Raw genomic sequence first — 21,179 nt, forward strand, 5'->3', positions numbered from 1 at the left:
TGAGTAAACAGAGACACTGTATAGTTTTAAAATGTTTATTTTAACTAACTTGCTCTATAATGCAGTACACAAGCCAATACTAGCAGCAAAATGCATAAGAACAATATAATCAGCATTGTTACAATTCCATATTGCACAAAAGGGGAAACCATATTATAATGACAGTGGAAACAGGATTACAGCGTCTTACCACCCTCCCCGTGCTAAGAGCTAGTTTATTATAATTATAGAAGACCTCTAGGCTTTGTAAGGGGGACCCCATATCTCCAAGTTTAGATGCAAGGATTTACATCCCGGACGGAGACGGCTCTTCTTCGTTGGAATGATTTTCTCCGAGTGCTTTTTCATGCATATAATGCCATATTAAAAGCACCCGAGTTTCAGTAGTGCAGCTGTGTTCCATGGGCGTGGGACTGACCAAAGTAAATCAACAGCATACATTGTTTTTCGACCTGAACACGCTGTGCATACGAGGAGAACAGTGTACAGCTAGATTTGTGAATGGCAGACAGTTCTCATGTGAAAAAGCGCAAGCAGAGTGTTTACGAGAACAGAGCCATGTAGTAACGCGTGCAAAAAGCGGCACATGGCGGCCAAGCCTAACTAACTTATGCTAACTCTATCAATGTCCACAGTTAATCCAATGTCCTCACTACACCATTCCCTGGTCAGGCCATCGGACAGAACTTTATGGAACGCAGAGTTCAACATGGGTGACCAAGAATTAAGAGCATCTATATCGATGTGACCTCAAATTTAGGCAAAGAGAGTCAATTTGAAATCTTGCACAAAAGCCTGGGGAATTTTTTTTTCTCATAAAAAGGAAACAACAAAAGAAAAATTTAAAAAATCCGGCCGATGATGGGCGCCAGTCAAATTAATCCATCGGAGTGTATGAGCAGTAAGTTACAACAGCTTCCAAGAGGAAGTCATTATTATTGTCAGAAAAAAGAGACGCCACCCAATCAAGTAAACAGAACGTACATATGTGTTCTTCAATGATGGGTGCCTCCCGCACCATCAGAAGACAACTTGCGAGATACTCGATATAACTTAGTTGGAGGAAGTCCTGTGCAGCCGCACAGATATCCCATTGCACCAAAACGCCAAGCGCAGCCGCGCAGGCCATAATCCCAACACTGGAACACTCTTGCTAATGGAACACTAAGGGACTTGTTAGCAGATCAAAATCCGGTGCAGGAGATACCGTATTGGAGAGGCAAAGATCCAATGTCCATTCAAATGAACATTCCGAACAGGTGAAGACTGGTTGCACGCAAGTGTAGTATGCGAAACGAAAAGAAAATATATAAGCCACGCTGAGTGTGGCCAAAGTCAGAGTACCATAGCATTCAAGCATACGGCTACGAAGCATCTGCAGCCGGTCTGGGCTGTGCAGGGCCAGAGGAGGAGCAGCCATTTCGCAGCAGGCAAATCAACAGAACTCCAGCAGCTAAGGCAAGTTATAGTGGCAACCCACCGAAGACGCTGGAAAAAATAGAATGAATAATTGCCGGTATCACACCAAATCTAGTTTGGAAAGAAGTCACAAGGCCAGAGCTCACAACTTTAAAAAAATGGGTCAAGCCTATAGTATGAGAGGGATTGAAAATAGTATGAACTAACGCACCGAAATGCAGGGGAGGTCAGTATTAAGAAGGGCTTGCACCTCTGTCCGGGTGTTAGCTACATGATGGACAAATGTCTCCTGGGCAGATGTGAGCGAAACTTCTTTTTGGGATAATAATGCTCTTATTCTGCTCAATTTATTGAAGTCTGCCTTCAAGGTCGGCCAAATCAAGTTATCGAGCCTCCCGAGTGGGGGTGGAAAAAGTACATTTTTGCAGCAAACCACACGTTGTGAGACGGTCACAACGTAAGGGATGCCGGCAAGCATGCCGCAGCATTTCTCATTATTTAAAAGCAGATAACTACCATTTGCAAGCAGGGTTAAAGTAGGTGTAATAGCTGGCACAGGATTACTCTTCAAAACACATGCAAGATTTGGGGCCGTAAGGTTACAGGCTCCATGCAACTGTATGTTCTTGCAAACCAGAGAATGACCTACGGTTGAATCGCATGATTCCCCAGTAAGGTAAACCTCTTTATCATCCCACAGGCATCTGTATGTGAATGGTAACGACCACACCTCATGAAGCAAAGCACTGCCCAAGGGTTCAAAGCGGCCTAGTGGAAAATGCTTCATGCATGAGTCAAAGAAAACGGCAGGGTTATTACCCCATGGATGAGCCAGACAGCAGAATCAATTTCAGCCAGAGAATGGTAAAGGATCTAGCTTTTCAATATGTAAAAGAGTGTATGTAGCATCTTTCATGGACATAAATTGCTGTTGGTCTGTCAAGTTAAAAGGCAAAAATAACGATGACGCGTTCAAATAGTCCCATGGAACTTTTCCCCATTTTCAAAGTTTGTAAAGTCCATGCAAATTGCATTACTGAACGCAATTGATTTTGACCATGATATAAAACAGACACATCATCCTGTATAATATTAACAACAGACGAAACAATATTATCCAATGTATAAATGAGGGAAGAAAGTGTGTTAATACTATTATCAAGAACTGCAAGTACCTTTTCTAGATTAGCCTGCTCTACTGCCCTTAAACGTGAAACAGCTTCAATTTGGGATAGCTTTCAGATTTTATTGTAAGCTGCATAAATACATCTTTTTGATCTATGACCAGCAAGCCCTTTTATGAAATCTGTCAAATCAATGTCCCCTGATAATAATGACAAATGTTGTTTTACTGATGATAGTGTTGAATGTTGTACCCAATTTTGACATAACTTTCCCACTGAATAGGTGGTAACCGAATGGGAGTTAGAAGAACGTGGTTCAGGCCTATCCTGTGTGTAGCCAGGGGCCTGATCATGAAAACGGAGTTGGCAAGCATCCAAACAGGTCTGCCAAACCAACAACCTAGGGGGTCTAGACTAGAAATATTAAAGGTATCATTTGTAAACAATGATTGCAAGTCTTCAATGGAATAATTGGTATGACTGCTCCAGTTCTATGTTTAGCCAGAGCAGGAATCGTAGGGGCATTAATTTGCTTTGAAGTAGCCAATCCAAAACAAGTAGTTTGATAGACCGAATCATTTAAAAATAAAATCTGAGTTGGGATGAGACACACGCGATGTAAAGCTTCTGTGCCCCTCACTTGCCATGATCTAGAACCCCAAACAGATTTAAGATCCACTGTGGCCTTCCACAGATCATAACCACCCACTGACAACTTATCAATAAAGGTTTTGGAATACAATAATTTAGTGTGGGTGAGCATTACCTTAGGATTGGACGAAGTATTTAATCTAAAGTAGAATGACTCTGGTTTTGACTTATCAAAATCTGTAAAATATGTAAACTTTTTCAAGAGTGTTTTTTAGCTGCCTTCCAAAGGAGTCGGGCAATGTTCCCACTGTGTGTAATTAAAAACATTTCTAAATGTACTAGCTTTATGCAGGTAGTGATGTCCCTAATGCTGGTAGCAAAACAAATCAGCATAATTTGCAGCATTCAAATACAAATCGTCATCATCAAAAGCATCATAATACTTCAAATCTGAAAATAAAGACTGTACAGCTTGTACATCCCAATCATCCGATCGTATGTTATGTTTCACCACATCACCTATTGATACACAAAGTACATTTTGTACATTTTATCTCTGTAGGGCCATGAATTTGGAACTCTACTGCATCCCAAACTATTCCATCCGCAACTAGCCAGGCTGAGATGTTGACAAAAGTCTGGTCTCTTTTCATGATGTGAGGAGAAGAATGCGGAGCCAAAGTTTTTCATAGCAGAGTGTTCAGATAGGTAGTGACCATTGATTAGAAGGGAAAAAAAATCACAAACCCAATTGACATGAACAAAAAAAATGGTGATGAGCACCAACCAGATGTATGTCCAAGGCGGAACCAAATAAGTCTGTTTAAACCAGGTGTCGAAAATAGAGAATTTTGTAGGGTTCAATGATGATGTGGAGTGCGAATCAAAGGAAAAACGAATGACTCAGTAGTAGGATAAGCAGATTCGGTTTCTCCATTATTACTGGAAGCTGGCGGGTTTAGCAAAGGATTAGTAACAGAGTCCATCTCTATGGCAGTGTCACATTGTGTGTTGTCAGAAGCTCCCAACATCCGATTTCTGGACAAAGCTGGACAAGAAGCCGCTGGTGTTTATACTATTCAGGATCGGCCAGACGTTGTAACTTGACATTGTCCACCGAGATGTATCTGTTGTCTTTGCACCCAGGAAGTGGTGGTAAGATGACTGTACGAGTACCCGTCACGCCAAACACTGGAACCAGTGCACGATAAGAGGGGCCAATTCTTTTTTGTTCTCCACCTTCTCTCGGACCAGATCTTCAACTTTGGGTAGCCAGCCGCCCACCGGAATCTGCAGTGCTGCATCAGTGGCAGAGGGCAAATGTTCACTAGCAAGTCTGTCACGGGTCTCTTTAAAGTCCTGCAACATATTATAATGATTATCTACGTCAAAGGTTGCAGCATCTGCCGCCATGTCTAGACCATCAAGGTCTGGAACAAACATTTTTATGCCAAAGAGCATTTCGTATGGGGTCCGCCCACCCAGACATCTTCTAGGGAGGTTATTATGTGCACGTTGTACGCCATACAAGTGAGCCAGCCAGTTCCTGCCAGCACCTAAGACTCTAGCTGTCAAGGATTGCTTTAAGTCACGGTTCATTTGCTCCACAATTGAGTTGCCCTCAGGCTTGTATGGAGACGAAAACTGCACCAGCACCCCCAAAGACTTAATCGCATTCTTGTACACTGTAGAGGCGAACGCTGGACCTTGGTCAGAATGGAAGATGCCACAGGCAAAAATTCCCACAAAGACACGCAAATCCCTGATGACATTTCGAGCGTCAGCACTGCGTTGTGGCCAAACCCAAATGAAACGTGTGCACGAATCAACTGCAACTAAAATGTATTTATAAGCAGTACCTTCGTGTGCAGCTGTTATCAAAGAAAGTCTGCAGTCCGCGTTGGGAATCAACCTATCTCCAACGTTATTTATTCTTACATAAGTAACTTGGTCGGGACTTAAATGATGAGAGTACTTTGAAGGGAACCCTTGTGGGTAATTACCACCCTTCTCAGTAGCAGCAATAGCTGCCAAATTTCATTATCTATCTTAGTCTTGGATCTTGTAACGGCTGCAACTGAACACGTGGCTACTGCTGATTTGGCTGCTTCATCAGCTAAACTGCTACCAACCGCGTGCGCTCCCACACCCTGGTGGCCAAGAGTATGTATAACATGTGTGAGCGGCAGACGTTCTTTAAGATCTGCCACTCGAACCCAAAGCATTTTATGCTTAATTGCACTGCCTTTGGAATCACGGTAGTCATTCTGAAACAAAAAGAATAACTTGTCATTGAAAGACTCTGCACACAGTAATAAGAATCACTCACAACAAGAGCACTCACATTAGGATCAGCAAACTCAAGAGCAAGCACCAACTCGCGCGGCCCTGCTAATTGGGCGGTACAGTCACCTAGCGCCTGCACAACACTGGACTTGAACTCACCGTTCACAATGGTACCTGCCACAATTGCACAGGCCACCCAATAAGCATGCTTAGACCCGGTGGCCGGTTGCGCCGAACCATTGTGTAAATGATACAATCATACTCCTCAAGCGGGCGCATAGACAGAGGAGGAGGATGAACAAATTCATACTGCAAGAACTCCTGAATCTGAAGAGATGAGTCAAAGATAAACGTGACATCCGGTGACATCAAAGAAGTAGCCGAATGTATCCAACGGGAATGCAAAGCCCTAGAGTTTGGTACACTTGCCTTTGTCACTGCCTCAAGTGCAGGGTATGGTGTTACCACCAAAATGCGTTTCCCCTGTGCCAGTGCACGTTCCTTCAGGATCGCCATCTGTACAGCTGTTAAGACTTTCCAACAGTGGAAAACCGCATCTCGGCTGAAGTGTACAAATGTGATTTGTAAGCAATAGTTACTGTGTCACCTTCATTAAACGTTAAGTTAGTAAAGCCCACTGCGCCTGGCATGATTTGTATCACCAGGTTTGTGTGATTGTCACAGGTCAACAAGTATTTCGATTCATGAAGATCAGACTGCAAAGATTGCAGGATAGATGAATGTTCCGGAAGCCAGCATGCTTTTGAAAATGTAGGTTGTATCAAGGCATAAAGCGGCTTGATACGCTGGGCATATACAGGAATGTAAGAACGCAGTAAGTTCAAAAATCCCAGCAAAGACTGAAGTTTTTTTCAGGGTTGTCGGAGGCCGCAAACGTGCGCATTTCTCCAGGAAGTGAGGCGCCAAGCCTCTACCTTCATTATTGAGCTCATAGCCCAAAAACAAACTGTGTACTCTGCAATGTGTAATTTAGCAAAGTTAAATTTGTAACCATAGTCTGCAAACAAAATAATGATGCGGTCGACTCGGGTAGAGATGCGTCCATAATTCGTCGTCCGTGAGATAAATATCATCAACGTACAAGTACGCATCTGGGTCTATGCTGTCTAACAAAGAGACAACACGGGCGGCAAATTAGCCATCTGTTCTTGTAGCCCATTGCTAATCGCCAGAATTGTCTTTGTTTTCCGCCGGCTGTGAATGTTGTCCATTGACTGCATACAGGGGACAGATTGTGACTGAAGAAGCCGTTGGAAATGTCGAGTGTTGTTTTATAACTTTTATGAACAAGACTGTCTACAAGAGCAGAACTATGGGTATTTTGTACTGCAAAAGTGCGACAATGAGAGTTCAAATGTCGGTAATCCAAAACTATGCGGAACGAACCATCGGGTTTGGTAACAGTAAAAAGAGGGTTATTCATCGGTGACGCACATGTCTCAATCACACCTTGATACTCTAACTGCATTAGAATCTCAGAAATGGGACCTTTCGCTTCCCGCCGGAGGGGATATTGGGGTTGAGGCTGTGGCATAGACTGCAATGGTATCTCATGGGGCGGAGAATCTTTATCCCAGCCCACATCAGTATGGTACAGTGCTGGTGCAAGCACCAATGCCCATTCTTCTACAAAAGCCTCTGCATGCTCCTGGGGGACGTTATGCGAAAAACTCGGAAGTATCATCTCCTCCCCTTTCGGAGCGTTCAAAATAAAAGGAGGGGGCCAATCTGCCTCCGCCAACAAAATGTCATAAGAAGATGATAGATTCTCCCAAAAAATCCCTTTAATAATACGTTGAATGTCACCTTCAATTAGAAAAACTATATCATATAGTCTGTCAGGGGGAGTCACTCGAGTGTCAGCGGTTTTAACTGTAATGAAAGTGTTAGTCGTTGTGGCCTCCAGAAATGGACGCAGTACCTGCTGCACTATGGTAACTTCCACTGCGCTGTCGAGCAGAGTCGCCGCCCATTATAAATTGCGGAGCCGGGTTCTCATCATCTGTGGCATAGCTGGCTGTTAAGGCCGCAACATTCTTTTTCTGAAACTGAGGGCGCTGACTAGGAAATTCGTCTTGTTCCTTGTGGTGCACCTCGACCTCTTCCGCGATCCTGGCGTTCCCTTCCACCGGCTTGTGAGCCTGATGTTTCCTGCAAAGAACGAGGAGAACGCTGATCAGGAACCTGAAACCTGTCAGGAGACCTAATTCTCGGGCGGTCGCGCAAATCATTAGTGCGCTCAGAAGACTCGGGTATCAGCGACGCAGCATGCAACCCCTGTCTCTGTTGTTGCTTTCCCTGTTTCTTAGTTCTCCAATTCTTTTTAGAAAAGATTGGCTGCTCGTCTTTATCAGACTGAGACTTCTGTTGTGTTTGCGTTTGAGGTGACATTTTAGCAAAAGGCTTAACACCCAAAGTTTTGCGGACAATGGTTTTATAAGCCTGTGCAATCATTTTTGGCAATTCGCATAGCTTCTTTACTTCTCGGGCAAGAACCAAAGCATTAGCCACCTGAAAGTTCACTGCATCCCCGTTCACTTTTGCAAGGATGAGATCAGCCAATACGTCGAACACGCCCACCAACCACATCACCAACTCAACAGCCACTTCAGGCCCGTGCTCATCTTGAACACGCTTAATCACGGAGGGGAGTACGGTCATTGAGGGAGTGCCGAAACACTTCGCATATACTGCTGCAAGCACCTTACCCCAATTGTTACAATCGGTTAACTTGGGATTTAAGTCTGTCTGCAAACTAATAGTCAAAATCCTGTGTTTCTCCACAGGAGAAGTATTTGGAAATACCGCCTCCAGCTGGTCAAATTTCTCAGCAAGCCAATAAGGTAAATCATCCTTATTTTGAGGACGCTTGCCCATTACTGAATTAACCATGACGGGACTGATAGTTACACGGCCAGGTCCAGCCGGTTGCGCAGCATCTCCAGGTGGTCCCACCTGAACGTTGCGCATGATGTATCGTACAACAGCTCTATGCACCCGCGCTAAAGCGGTGTGCATTACGTGGAGTTCTCCACCCGAACTGTCAGATAACGTGAGTGTGGGGTGTACCCAGCCAAAACAGGCCAAGTGGCCCCATCAATAGATAAAGGGCCTAAACGGATAAGAGTCACTGGGTGTGGGAGGGCGCCATTAAACCAAATCTGGTGTTGCCATGCCATTAGCGGAACTTCAAGATTTCTATAGGGTCGATAAACATTAGAATGCGCCGTGGCAGTGTATTGATGGAACAAACCATCGTCTCCATCCACCGCCGGAAAAGTAACTCAAGAGTAAAACACTTCAAAGTGTTGAGCTGGATCAGCTTCCACCACAAAGATAAGATCGACACCCGCGTCTGGCACACCATATGCGGTCAAATGTTGACGGAGTGCTCCACGGCTATGTGCTGCATTATCTATATCAGCCATGAAGACAAATGACGTATAACAACCTAATGCGTGGCAGCGCAATAAAGGGTTAACAATTAAGAGAAAACACCTTTTAATAATATCAAGCTTGAAAGAACCTATATAAACATCAATATAGGAGGTTACACTGTCACAGCTGTTTCTGGAAACAGAAATGAGGGTATTGTGGACAAGCACAAGCACTACTCAAGCGTCTCGCAGATAAGAACCAGACCAAACGTTTGGTGCACCATGTTGCAGGGATTCTGCACATATACAGAACTATGCGCAGGAAACCAGGACCTCGGTATATAGTGGTGTACCAACTACCCACCTTAGTGCCCAAAATCCCAATCCAACTAGCTATAGTGTCTCATTCGTTCTCCGTACTACAGCGAAGCTACCAATGATTAGACAACCCAGAACATGTAGCTCCGACTCTCTCAGGAATCGGGGTAGCAAGAACACTCTTTCGCTCACTCACTCATACTTGTCCACAACATGAGTAATCAGAGACACGGTATAGTTTAAAATGTTTATTTTAACTAACGTGCTCTAAAATGCAGTACACATGCCAGTTCTATCAGCATAATGCATAAACACAATATAGTCAGCATTGTTACAATTCCATAGAATATGAACGGGGATATCATTTTATAAAGCTGGCGGAAAACGGCCTACTGTGCCTTGCCACCCTCTCCGTGCTAGGAACTAGTTTATTATAAAAATGGAAGACCTCTGGGCTTTTTCAGGGGTACCCCATACCTCCAAGTCTAGATGCAAAGGTTTACATCTCAGCTCAGCACAGTTCTTCTCTCTGGAAACGTTTTCTCCAAGTGTCTCTAACATGCATGCCTGCAATATTAAAAGCACTCGATTTTCAGCAGTGCAGCTTATTTCTAAGTGCAGGGGACTGACCGGAGGAGAATAACAAGGGACATTGTTTTTCGACCTTGTACATCATGTGCAGACGAAAACCACAGAGTACAGCCAGGAACGCGAAAAGCAGACAGCTCTCATGTAAACACACACAAGTAGAGTTTTGTGAAAACAAAGTCATGTAGTAATGTGCACAATAGCAACATGGCCGTAAAGCTTGTGTTAAGTTAGCAATGTCGACAATAAACCCACCAACCTCACTACACTTCATTAAATGGAAGCAGATACTTGACAACTTAAGTAGATGGTTGCAAGAGCCCTTTCAAAATATTAGACATTGGTGTTTTGGAGAGCAAAGTTAGCTCTAGAATTTGTATAGCTTCACACACCACATGAGAAAAGGTAGAGACATACTCTGTCAGGGCCCCAGAGGTGTAATGAATGCCCCCTTCTACAGACACAATCTGGCATTTTGTAAATCAAGATAAAGGGCAGCTTTGGAGTAAGCTGGAGGAAGTAGATTATTGGCCTTGGCATCATCGTCTGTGCTACCATAAGTTCTATCAGGCAGTGTTATTATCTCTGAATCTGATCCCAGTAACTCCTCCATATCGGAAAATGTATCTGCCCTAAGAAGCAGACCTCAGACCTCTTGTTCTACCCAGATAACTTTCCCCAACAAAGGAAGTGTGAGTGATAAGTCCAAGCGCAGCACTGCGACCGGCTGCAGGGAAGACATCATGGAGGGTGTCTGGCGGTCAGATGATGAGTATTGTGGCATGTGATTTCTTTCGAAGCACTGACGACAGAGCCTATGGAGGCATTGAGTAAGGAGACATTAGGGTCAGAGCTGCCAAGCCTGGTGGAATAGGTCTGACTTTGGAGAGTGGGTTAGAGGGTACTAGAGCCATCCTAAAGATGCTTTGTCCTGATGTGGCCTGACAGAAAGCTTCAGGGTTGTCAGATGGAACAGGGAATTCCAGCTAGATTGTCATCACCCACCACATCAGGATGAGGAAGAGACTGGCATCAGGGAACAGACACTGTGACTCCAAACGTTATCAAAAACAGAATTGTTTTCTCAAGGAAAGACCGGATTTATCTTTCATATGGTACTTTTTATGTTTTTTTGGAAGACCTTTTGGGAGTCGTTCCCCACAGAAGGCTTACCTGCAGGAGAAGGGGTGCACAATGCTGTGTACCCAGCAGGCCTTGGTAAAAAAAAAAGTAAAAAAAACTTGGCCACCCTCTGAACATGAATTGCAGACTGCGGTATCATGGTCGGATCCAAGACGCCACATGCAGATGTCGTGTGGACCTAGTGCTGCAACCGCTGCAGACAGATGCAGGAAAAACGTGTGCCAATAGTCACGGGGCACCAGCAGGATGCATGAGGCTAAGAATAAGAAGTCTCACAACTATTCGTGTCAGAATCAAGGAACACGCTCGGAACATCATGACCATAACCTATATGTGAGGAGAAGAAGAAGAAGAAATACTAAACGGGAGTGGAGGGTCCAAGGGAAGTTTAAAGACCGGCGTGGATATATTCCCCAAAATAACTATTACTGTATTACTGAACACACAATTATCCACTGGTCTAACAGGCTTCGAAGAGCCAAAAACAAAACAGAAGACACAAACACATGCTCCCAATCATAAATACGAGGAGTCCGTTAATAAGGACGGAATCCCATCATGATGGTATACGACATGCAAGTCCAAAGGACACCATCCAGTCCCCTAGACCTATGGCGGAAAGAACATGGGCCAAAATCTTGAACTTGTCCTTCCGAAGGAAGGTATTCATCGGTCAAAGGTCTACTATAGAAATGAGTCCTCTATCTATTTGGGGTACCAAATATGTTGGGATTAACAGCTCCTGCTTCTTACACACAAAAGCCCTTGGTAATATCCAGGGGAGGGAACTAGAGGCTACGGGGTCTCTAGGGTAAGCTGGCCTCTAAATCTGACTGAATTTTTTTTCATTATTATGAATGTTGTTGTTGTATCATTTAGGTTCCACCGTAAACCACCAGATGTTGCATAATAATGGCACTAAACCTGGTTAAAGATGAAGCAACAATGAGCATTTTATGTCATCTTTTTTCTCTTTTACACTCTAACTGGCGGAAAGTATGTTCACTTTTTTGAATATTATTATTGTATCATTTAGGTTCCCCCATAAACCACCAGATGCTGCATAATAATGGCACTAAACCCGGTTAAAGATGAAGCAACAATGAGCGTTTTATACACCATCTTTTTCCTAAACAGCACAGTGTTATACTCCACTGTACTTTAATCTATCGATTTGCATGGCCTCAAAAAGTACGCAACAATGAGACCCACGCCCACACTGGCTGCATATGCCGGATTTCGAAGTCCTGATGCCATGCCCAACTAACCGCCACGTCATCACGTGAGTACCTGGCGGGGGCGTGGGACACCGGAAGATGAAAAGAAACAGTTAACGTGCAACCCTAAACAAGCTACGAGTGGTAACCCTCCCATGAAAACGGTACATCATTATGGTATCTCCAGGCATGGGACACCGGAAACAAAAGAAAAAATCACTATGCAGTTTAACAGACTACACATGCCGATCATCAGCCCCTTCCCACGAAAACTGGACGCCAATATATACGCCCTCTTTTCTCCATTCCGACATTCGTCTGGGAGAAGGAGTGGATGTGCGTGGGTGTACGGTGAGGGACGCACCTTGAGGCAGTAAGAGTGTGCTTGAGAGTATGTATGAGTGTATACAGCGGTTCCCTTCATGAAGGTACGCACTTGGTTACAATTTTTAATAAATATTTAAAACCTTCAAAATTCACATAAGAATCCATACAAAATGTACCTTTTTACTTCCCCAGAGTTTGACTACTGGGGTCCCTGAACCCGTCTCCCATGGGGCAGTAAACGGCCTATGTTCGGGTAAGGTTGTGAGATGGTCTCACAATTTATGTCAAAAAAATGTTTTATTATTACCTCACATTTGCAATGGCACGTGATTATCACATTAGCATGCATATATCGTATATATAAGATGTATACAATGTTACCCATGTCCAATTTACAAATAAAAGACACACAATTGGTGGACTGAATGCAGAACAAATCAAAACATCCACCCCCAGTCAAGAGATCTGGGTTAAATCCATCATTCTTTTGCTCACCATGCCAAACCAGTTTAGACCTGGCCATATGTAAATCAGTCTTGACCCTGTGCCTCATGGGAACAGTCCAGCCCGAACTGCCAAGCCAGGTCCTCCATGGACCGGAAACAAGCATCCTAGGACCGGTTTCGGGGTTTCACCCCTCTCCAGCCAGGATAGCTTGATTTCAGTGGCACAGTGAGCCCAAGACCCACGTCTGGGCATACCTGGCGCACTTATGGCGAGAAAGCAAAAGACACACAATTGATGGATGGAATGCAGAACAAATCAAAACATTCACCCCCAGTCAAGAGATCTGTGGTGTTTGAGGACAGCCCTTCACAATTTTTGATGTGTCCAACACTCCTATTATAGTGTGGTTGTAGGGACACGGTAATGCGATATAAGTAACCACAACTTTAGGGTAGCTTCTACGAGTAACAGCTCCTGCCCTTTTCTACTTATGGAACTCTATGGCCCCAGTGGCCAGCAGAGACTGACCTTCCTGGGCCAGATTGGAGGCATGATTAGCGGAAGTCTGACCAAACACAATGGGTGTGGCTGCAAAAAGGAAAGTAGACAGGAAAGGGAGGGTGTAACCTTGCTGAACAACCTGCAGATTGGATTATAAAAAGTATCCTGCCTCCTACTGGCCCACATGACCATTGGGAAGGGAATCGGAATATCCTGACTACAGTTGCAGCAGTCAAAGAGGAGTAGGAAGGTGATTGCTGATCTTGCTAGTGGCCATGGTCTCTGCCACCAGATGCCCTGTGGAGTCACAAAAGGGCTATGCTGGCTGCTTTATGGTTGCATGCAATAGCTGCCTCTGACATTTGGGGAGTCCTTGAGAGTATACTCTAAACTGTTGGTGTTGCCATTGAAATTGAGGGTACGGGTTAAACAAACCCAAACAGCTAGCAATACACAGCTGTCTTTGAAGCATTCCAAGCAGTCAGCTTTTTCATTTCAGAGCCCCAAACCATCAAATGGCATATCCATATGGGATGCTTTAAAACCCCCAGAAAATCCAGTGTCATGGTTCCAGCCATTATGCCTGACCACTACACTGGTGGCCATGGTGGAAACTACAGTCGTTTGTGTCCTGGGCTGTCCTTACCACATACCTAGCCACATCTTTGATTGTTTGAGCAAAGGCATTCCTGAATAAGTAATCTCACTAGTCATATCCCACAGAGCATGCTATAGCATCCCAGCAGGAAAAAAAAACTATTTTACCAAAAGCAGCAATGTGCTTTGATTCCCTGTCTGGCCGCACTGTATTGGATTCATTGAGATTCTCTATGATGGTAGAAGTTTGAACCAAAAAGCTCCCGGGCGAAGGTCACTGGGTCAGAAAAGTCAGGTTCACCGGGGCGGGCCTATGAGATCCAGCCACTGGTTAACTTACTGGAAAAGCCGAACACGGCTTAGACCAGGTGATCATCAATGTTTCTGTCAAAGCCTTGTTAAAGGATAGCAAGGGCTCTGTCAGTAGATTTGCTTTAGTAAGTATCGTAGGTAGCTGAAGATCCAGTACTTCTGCTGCCCTGCGGACTACAGTAGCAAAAGAGGCACTCTCCTCTGTGGGGAACTCTACCCCAAGGGAAGCATTCAGGCCACTGGTATTCTGATGACTAAATATAGGCCAGTCTCAGTGTAATGTGGAGGCAGTAAATTATCTGTCACCTCATTATCACCCTTATCATGCAGATGACTTTGAAGGCCTTGAACGGTTTCAAAATTGGACCAGAAAGAGGCTTCAAGACTATGGGAGTACTTGCATAGAGGAGGCTGGGGTTTATCCGAAATTGGTGGCTGCACCTTGGTGCTCTTGTAACAAGACATAGGCACGGCACTAGTCAATGTCCGCTCCGGATTGGAAACAGCTGTCAGCATTGGATCCGGAGCTGCCACAGGAGACAAGGCTGGTGCTGGAGTGGGTGGAACCGAAGGGGCTTCTGGTGCACGAGGGGAGGTATGGGCCAGTACCAGTGGAGGCAAAAACCCAGCAGAGCCTGTATGTGCTGGAGTATGCTCCCCCTGCAGAATCTTGACTGGGGCTCCCTACTGCTCTATGGGGCCAGAAGGCACTGCATAGGGAGTCAGCATTATCCATAAAGTTGCAGACCTCTAGCTGCTGTGAAGTCATTGACAGCAGGGGGGACACAGGGTGTGCAGGTACCAGCCTCAGAGTAGGGGCTGACTCAGATAATGGATGCAGAGTCATGCCAATCGAGTGCTGACTGTGTGACTTCTATCCAGATTGCGAGGGACTGGGTGGAGGCAAACCCTGCTTGGCCTTCTTGTGTCTATGTCAAGACTACCTCCTTATCTTCATTTTCAACCTACCCGAGGACAGTGACTTGAAGCGGTACCTGGAGTGAAAGATGGCCCACTGTTTGAATCATGACCTACTCTGTTTCTTGTGCTCTGCGGCATAGGTCACGTCCCACTCTATAGTGGCCTTTGAGTGCATTAGGGGGCATTTGTCACAGGGCTTTGAGTCCTGCTTAGACCCTAGCCACCACAGGTAGACACTATATGGATCTGTTACCAACATTTGTTTTTTGCAGTGCCGCCATGGCTTTAAGTCTGTCGTCTTTGCAGGAGATATTTTCCCTAGTACACTTTGAATAAAAACACTTTCGGAGTAAGTAAGACACTAAGCAAAGTTGGGAGCAGAGCTTCAGATTCACATCAACAGGTGCATAAAGAGAGGAACTTACATCAACATGCTACACCCCTCACTTCTAGAGGCATTAGTGAAGCTGCTGTGAAGTCAAATGGTGCCACCTGCAGATGCGTGGGATTAAGTACTATGAAAATTTCCAGATCCAGTCGGGCACAGGGGAGAATTCAAAATGTGAGGAATCTGCAGTTAAAAGTATCCATCAAAGGCAAGCCTATCTCAGGAAAAAATACTCAATGGAGCAGATAATGATAATGTCTGAAGCTTCACTAACTCTCCTAACCGAAATCATGGCAATCTGAAATGCTGTCTTAGAAGATACAAACTTTAAATCACAATAATACAGAGGCTCATCAAAAAAAATTACACACCAAATTCAAAGCGGACACCTCAAAGGAAAGGAAAAAAAAAACATATTTTTATAGTGCACCTCAAAGTGTGATATGTAAACCGAGCATATCTGTCAAGCAGGCTCTGACACTCAAACAGGATTTTATACTGTAATGTCAAAAAGGATGCTCCCAGCCCCCCATCCTTCTGCTAAGCTCCCAGGAGTGCTCCCTGTCCATTCAGGTCGACCTGTCAATGAGAGTGACCTATTGTGCAGCTCCTTGAAGGCATTTCACATCTGTTTCGCACCTATTCATATGCTAATCCTTGGCTGGTAGAAGTTGGAGAGCAAATGCGCCTCCAGGAACGTCAAGCAGGGGAAAGGTTATTTTCTAAAAGTTACTTTCCCTTAATATTTATTAAAAATCCAAAATCACCATTGTATTGGATTTTTTTTTAGTAACTATTAAAAACTGTTGTATAATGATTTTTCTAGCAGTTCCATTCCAGAAATACAGTATTAATATTGTATTTAATGTGCACTCCTGTTTTCTACATAGGACAGCTAGGACTGCCGAAGTGAAAAAAATGCTTTTGGGTGCTAGTCACTTTAGAGACATGCTAACATTACACTTCCACATTTTGTAATTTTAATATAATGGACCCTGCCATGTGGGCTGCCAAGCCTACTTAGGAGTGACTTATTACTATTTAAAAGGGAGGTTTTACCTATCAAAAGTGTTTAACAGGTTGATTTGCATATTTTATACTGCTAAAGTCAGGCTACAATGGTAGGCCTGAAGCCATGTTTGCATTGGTACTGTAGTGAATGGCACAATAGGTGCTGCAGACCATTAGTGGCATATGACTTACAGGCCCTAGGTTTGTCGTTTACCATACTAGTGGCTCAGAGGTAAATTAAATATACCAATTAAGAAAATGCCAATTAGGCAATGTTTAAATGGGGAGCACATTCACTTTACCTCTGCTAACCAGTAGTAAAGTACACAGAGTTCTACAGCCAGCAAAAATAAAGGGTTGAGTGAAAGGCAAATAATCCAGGGTGATCATGCAGAAAAGGTGTATTTCCTACACAGCCGTTTTAGGAAACACATTATAACAGGTGATTTAAATAAGGATGGTTGGTCTGAAAAACACAAAAAGGTCGTCAAATACCATTGAACAGTGCACACTGCAAAGTCTTGCTGGGCTAAAGACCACACTGAAGGCAAAACATCGCAGATGGAGGCCTGGCTGATGGAATGACATCCACTATCTCAGGATGGAGGTCGAAAGAAGTCAATTGTCGCTGCTCAATATTCTTGCATGGAAGTGTAAAATGTGCAGCCCTGAGTACAAGACATTGTCCTGCTGCTGCAAAAGACAATCATCCTAAAGTGGCAGCCTGATCCGAGGACAAATGATCAAGTTCCAGAAGCCACACTCCTCTGACCCAATACAGAGCCACTAGAATGACTTGGGCCTGGTAATTCCTGATCTTTTTCAGCACTCTGGGAAGGAAGTCAGAGGCGGGAGGGCATACACAAGTCCTAAGCTCCACTCCAGGTGTAAAGCGTCTCTGAGAAAGCAGCTTTTTGGGAACTCTAGTGGCTTATTTACAAGCCCCTTGTGCCGCCAGTGGGTCAATTTTTATATGGGAAAATAAGGCAAAAGTGTTGACAATGTGCCTTTTCATCATTGGTGAATAGATCAAGCCAGGGAAGATGTCCTGCGCCTACTCTGAGTGAAATGGTCACTCGTGATCCACTAGGTGTTGCAGTCTTGAGTGCGTCTACCCTGGTGTTCAAAGATCCAGCCAGCTGATTCATGATCAGGGAGATACCCTACCACTTCAGCCAGATCTAGAGGCATAAGGTCTCCTGGCACAAGCACTACTCCACCCCACTTGTTGGAGTAGCACATGGAGGTGGTGTTGTCTGTGCTTACCTAAAACAGCCTCCCTTTGATGGCAGTAGTAAGGCCTCCAATGCCAAGTGTATGGCCTGCAAATCCAATAGGTTGATCTGGTGCTGGGTCTTCACCAGAGATCACAGTACTCTGATCTCCTCCTCCGCCAGATGACCTCTGCAACCCAGAATCAATGCATCTATCACCACAATCAGGTTTTGGTGGGGGATGTGGGGGTCTGTCTACAGTACAATTATGGTCGGCCAACCACCACTGCAGGTCTTTTGCAGTCGCCTCTGAAATGTGGATGGAATCCAACAGGTTCGCTTAGTGCCGAGCCCAATGAGACTGCAGATCCTACTGCAGAGCCTGAATGTGTTATCTGGCATATTCGAAAAACAGCATGCGGGAGGCCAAGAAGTCTCAGAACAACTCTGATCTATTACGATGAAATCAGATGGGACCTCAGCATGTTGATCGAGCACCCCAAAGATGACAGGAGGGTCGCCGTTGTCTGGAGTTGGTCTACAACAGACTGTGGCAAGCCCACCTTCAACAGCCAGTCATCTAGGTAGGGGAAGACTAGTAATCCCAAACTCCGCAGCTGTGCAGCAACAAGGTTGCTTATGTTCCGGTTCCGGGAGGACCTGGCTTGGCGGTTTAGGTTGGACTGTTCCCATTGGAGCAAAGTCGAAGCTGATTTGCATATAGGTAGGTCCAAACTGACGTAGCATGGTGTGAAAAAGTTCTGAGTAATTACCAGTGGCTGAGATTAATTTCAAGCATTCCAGATATGACTTTTTTACATTTCTTCCCCAGGGAGTAGCAGATTTTCATGCAGAGCACAATCCATTGAAGGATGGTCCTCTTCTGCACAGCCTTGCCCTTCTTTGCCTCTGTAAAATCCAATGAAGAGCTGATCATTCAGCCTCTGTTCCTTGGTACGATCAATATAAAGACTAAGGGCCCTCTTTGGATCCAAACAATGGAGCCTCTCCTCTGTCTGAAGGGGTATCCCCTGGCCGACTTAAAAGGGGGTCATCACCTTAGGTAGAAAGAAGGGACATGTTTGGAAAACCAGCTTTTCCTGGTAGAAGGTGGTATATGGAGTGTGAGCGGGCTTGAAGCTCACTGACCCTAAGGGCTGATGTTATGGCCACCATGAATACCGTCTTAAGAGTCAAAAGCCTGAGAGTACAAATATGCATCGGTTTGTAGGACGAGCACATCATGAGGTCAAAAAGAAATTCATGTTCCACTGGGGCATAATGAAAGGAGAAGGGGGAAATATGTTGCAAACCTTTCAAGAAACAAGCCACAATTAGTTACTTAAATAGGGATGACTGATTCGGCAATTGCAAAAACTCCAATACAGCTGACAAATACCCTTCAACAGTGTCCAGAGCAAGGCCATGCTGGACCAATGATAAACAGGAACACCTCAGACATTTTGGTATGAAGTGGGTCAATGTGCTTGTCTGAGCGTCAAGCCGCAAACTTGTCTCAGCAGGGGGCGTATACAGTTTTGGTCGAGGGATGCCTGGCTGCCAGAATAACATCAACAGCCTCGGGAGGAAGATCAAAAACATTCAACTGTTGGCGCTCATTCCCCAATCATGAAGATGGAGTGTACACAGTTTGGGGTGCAGAATCCACCCCTGCTGCTGCTGCTGCCGTAGAAGGGCAAGTGTATTAGTGACACCTGAACACCACGTGGATCTCATCCAGGCATGGCTCTGAATCACTGGTTCACCCTTCCATGCTCAAGCAGTCAGTGCTGTCTAGTCCTGAACGGATGATGTACTTCGCTTCATCCCAACTATCTTGTCTAATCTGCACAAGGCTGGCACAGTATTAATCAGCAACTGTCTGCAAGATCTTACTAACCATATCCCATAACACATGCGATTAGGAGGCAGCAAGCATTCACTGAGACAAGAGCGAGGTTGACTAAAGAGAATATCCTCTTCCTGAATGCCTCAATGCATTTCGATTCTCTATAGTAGAAATTAGTTAGGGTGTAGTCTGTTCATGTACACCAGGACTACCAAATGTTTAGGAATAGAGTGTTGCATGAGTAAAAGAAGATCTTGTGGAAGTTCTGTATGTTCTGGTGACTTCTCTATTTACTGGTGGAAGAGAGCAAATGTCCATTAGTGTGTTCATCAAGGATTAATTAAAAGGGGAACAATTTCTTTGGAAGTGTGTCCCGGTTGCAGAATCTCCATCAGGACATTCGTTTTAACTTCAGTAGACAAGAGTTCTAGGTCTAAAGCTTCGGCAGCCTGTCTGATCCTCACAGCAAAATAAGAGGTTTCCTATGTGGAAGGGCCAGGAGAGAGTGCAGGCCAGCGTCCAGAGATGTATCTAGTCCTGAAGGGCCATAAAAAGATTGCTGTAATCATTATAACAGGATGCATTATCCCCATCATCTTCGGTATCACCGTGCTGACTGTGTTCTGAATCTGAGGCAAAAGGAATGTGTAGTCTCCTACATAGTGGCAGTGTTCTGTCTGAGTCAGGATGAGGTCGGACCAACAGCATCAAAAGTTGTGGAGGATGCAACTTTGGTCGAGGTTGTCTCGGTTTGCTTCAGAGTCCAAGAAGACAATGGGCTCTTCATCCGGCGTCGAAGCCAGTGTTGACCCGGCAAGGACTGGCATGGATCATGGGGTTGGATATGAAGTCGGGTGGGTTTCAGACCCAGAGTGGGGAGAACCCAGCAGAAGTGAAGATTAGCAGATAGCATTGAGGACTTATCTGCCAATGTTGGCCTCTCCAGATCCATGGAGCACCAAAGTGCACCAGATGGAGCCTGAAGGGTGCAGAAGATGTGCAATTTGACATCCTTAAAAGCCTCTTCCTGTTGCGGCATTGCTGATTTACCATGAAATTTGGGCTGGATTGGTATGAGCTGAGAAATTGGTCCCTCAGTAACAGATTGGGACCAAGACTGGGGGCACTTTGAAGTCCTTGCGACTTCTCTGGATTAGAAGGAAGGACGAAAGAGGGTCACACTTTTACTTCTTGTATTTCTTTTTTGACTTGGACGTGACAAAAAAAGCCCCTTTCGTAGGAATGTCCTTGAGAACAGGAATAGGTTTGCATCCTCAACATCTACCAGGACTGGCCCTTCCTAACAATTAGACTGTGTTTGGCGACTAGAACAAGACTACGTGGTCCCGAATCATCTTGGGATTCATCCGTACGCAGTCCCTGCTGAACTTAGAGTCATGCAAAGACTCTAGCCACCAGAGACATACTGGTGAGTATCTGTCACAGACATCTGCTTGTGACAGTCCTTACAAGGTTTAAACCCTGCAGTTCTTAGAGTGCATGTGTTACCTTACACAGTGTAGGAAAA

This window comes from Triturus cristatus, chromosome 3_2, assembly GCF_964204655.1.
Source record: "Triturus cristatus chromosome 3_2, aTriCri1.1, whole genome shotgun sequence".
Classification (NCBI taxonomy): Eukaryota; Metazoa; Chordata; class Amphibia; order Caudata; family Salamandridae; genus Triturus; species Triturus cristatus.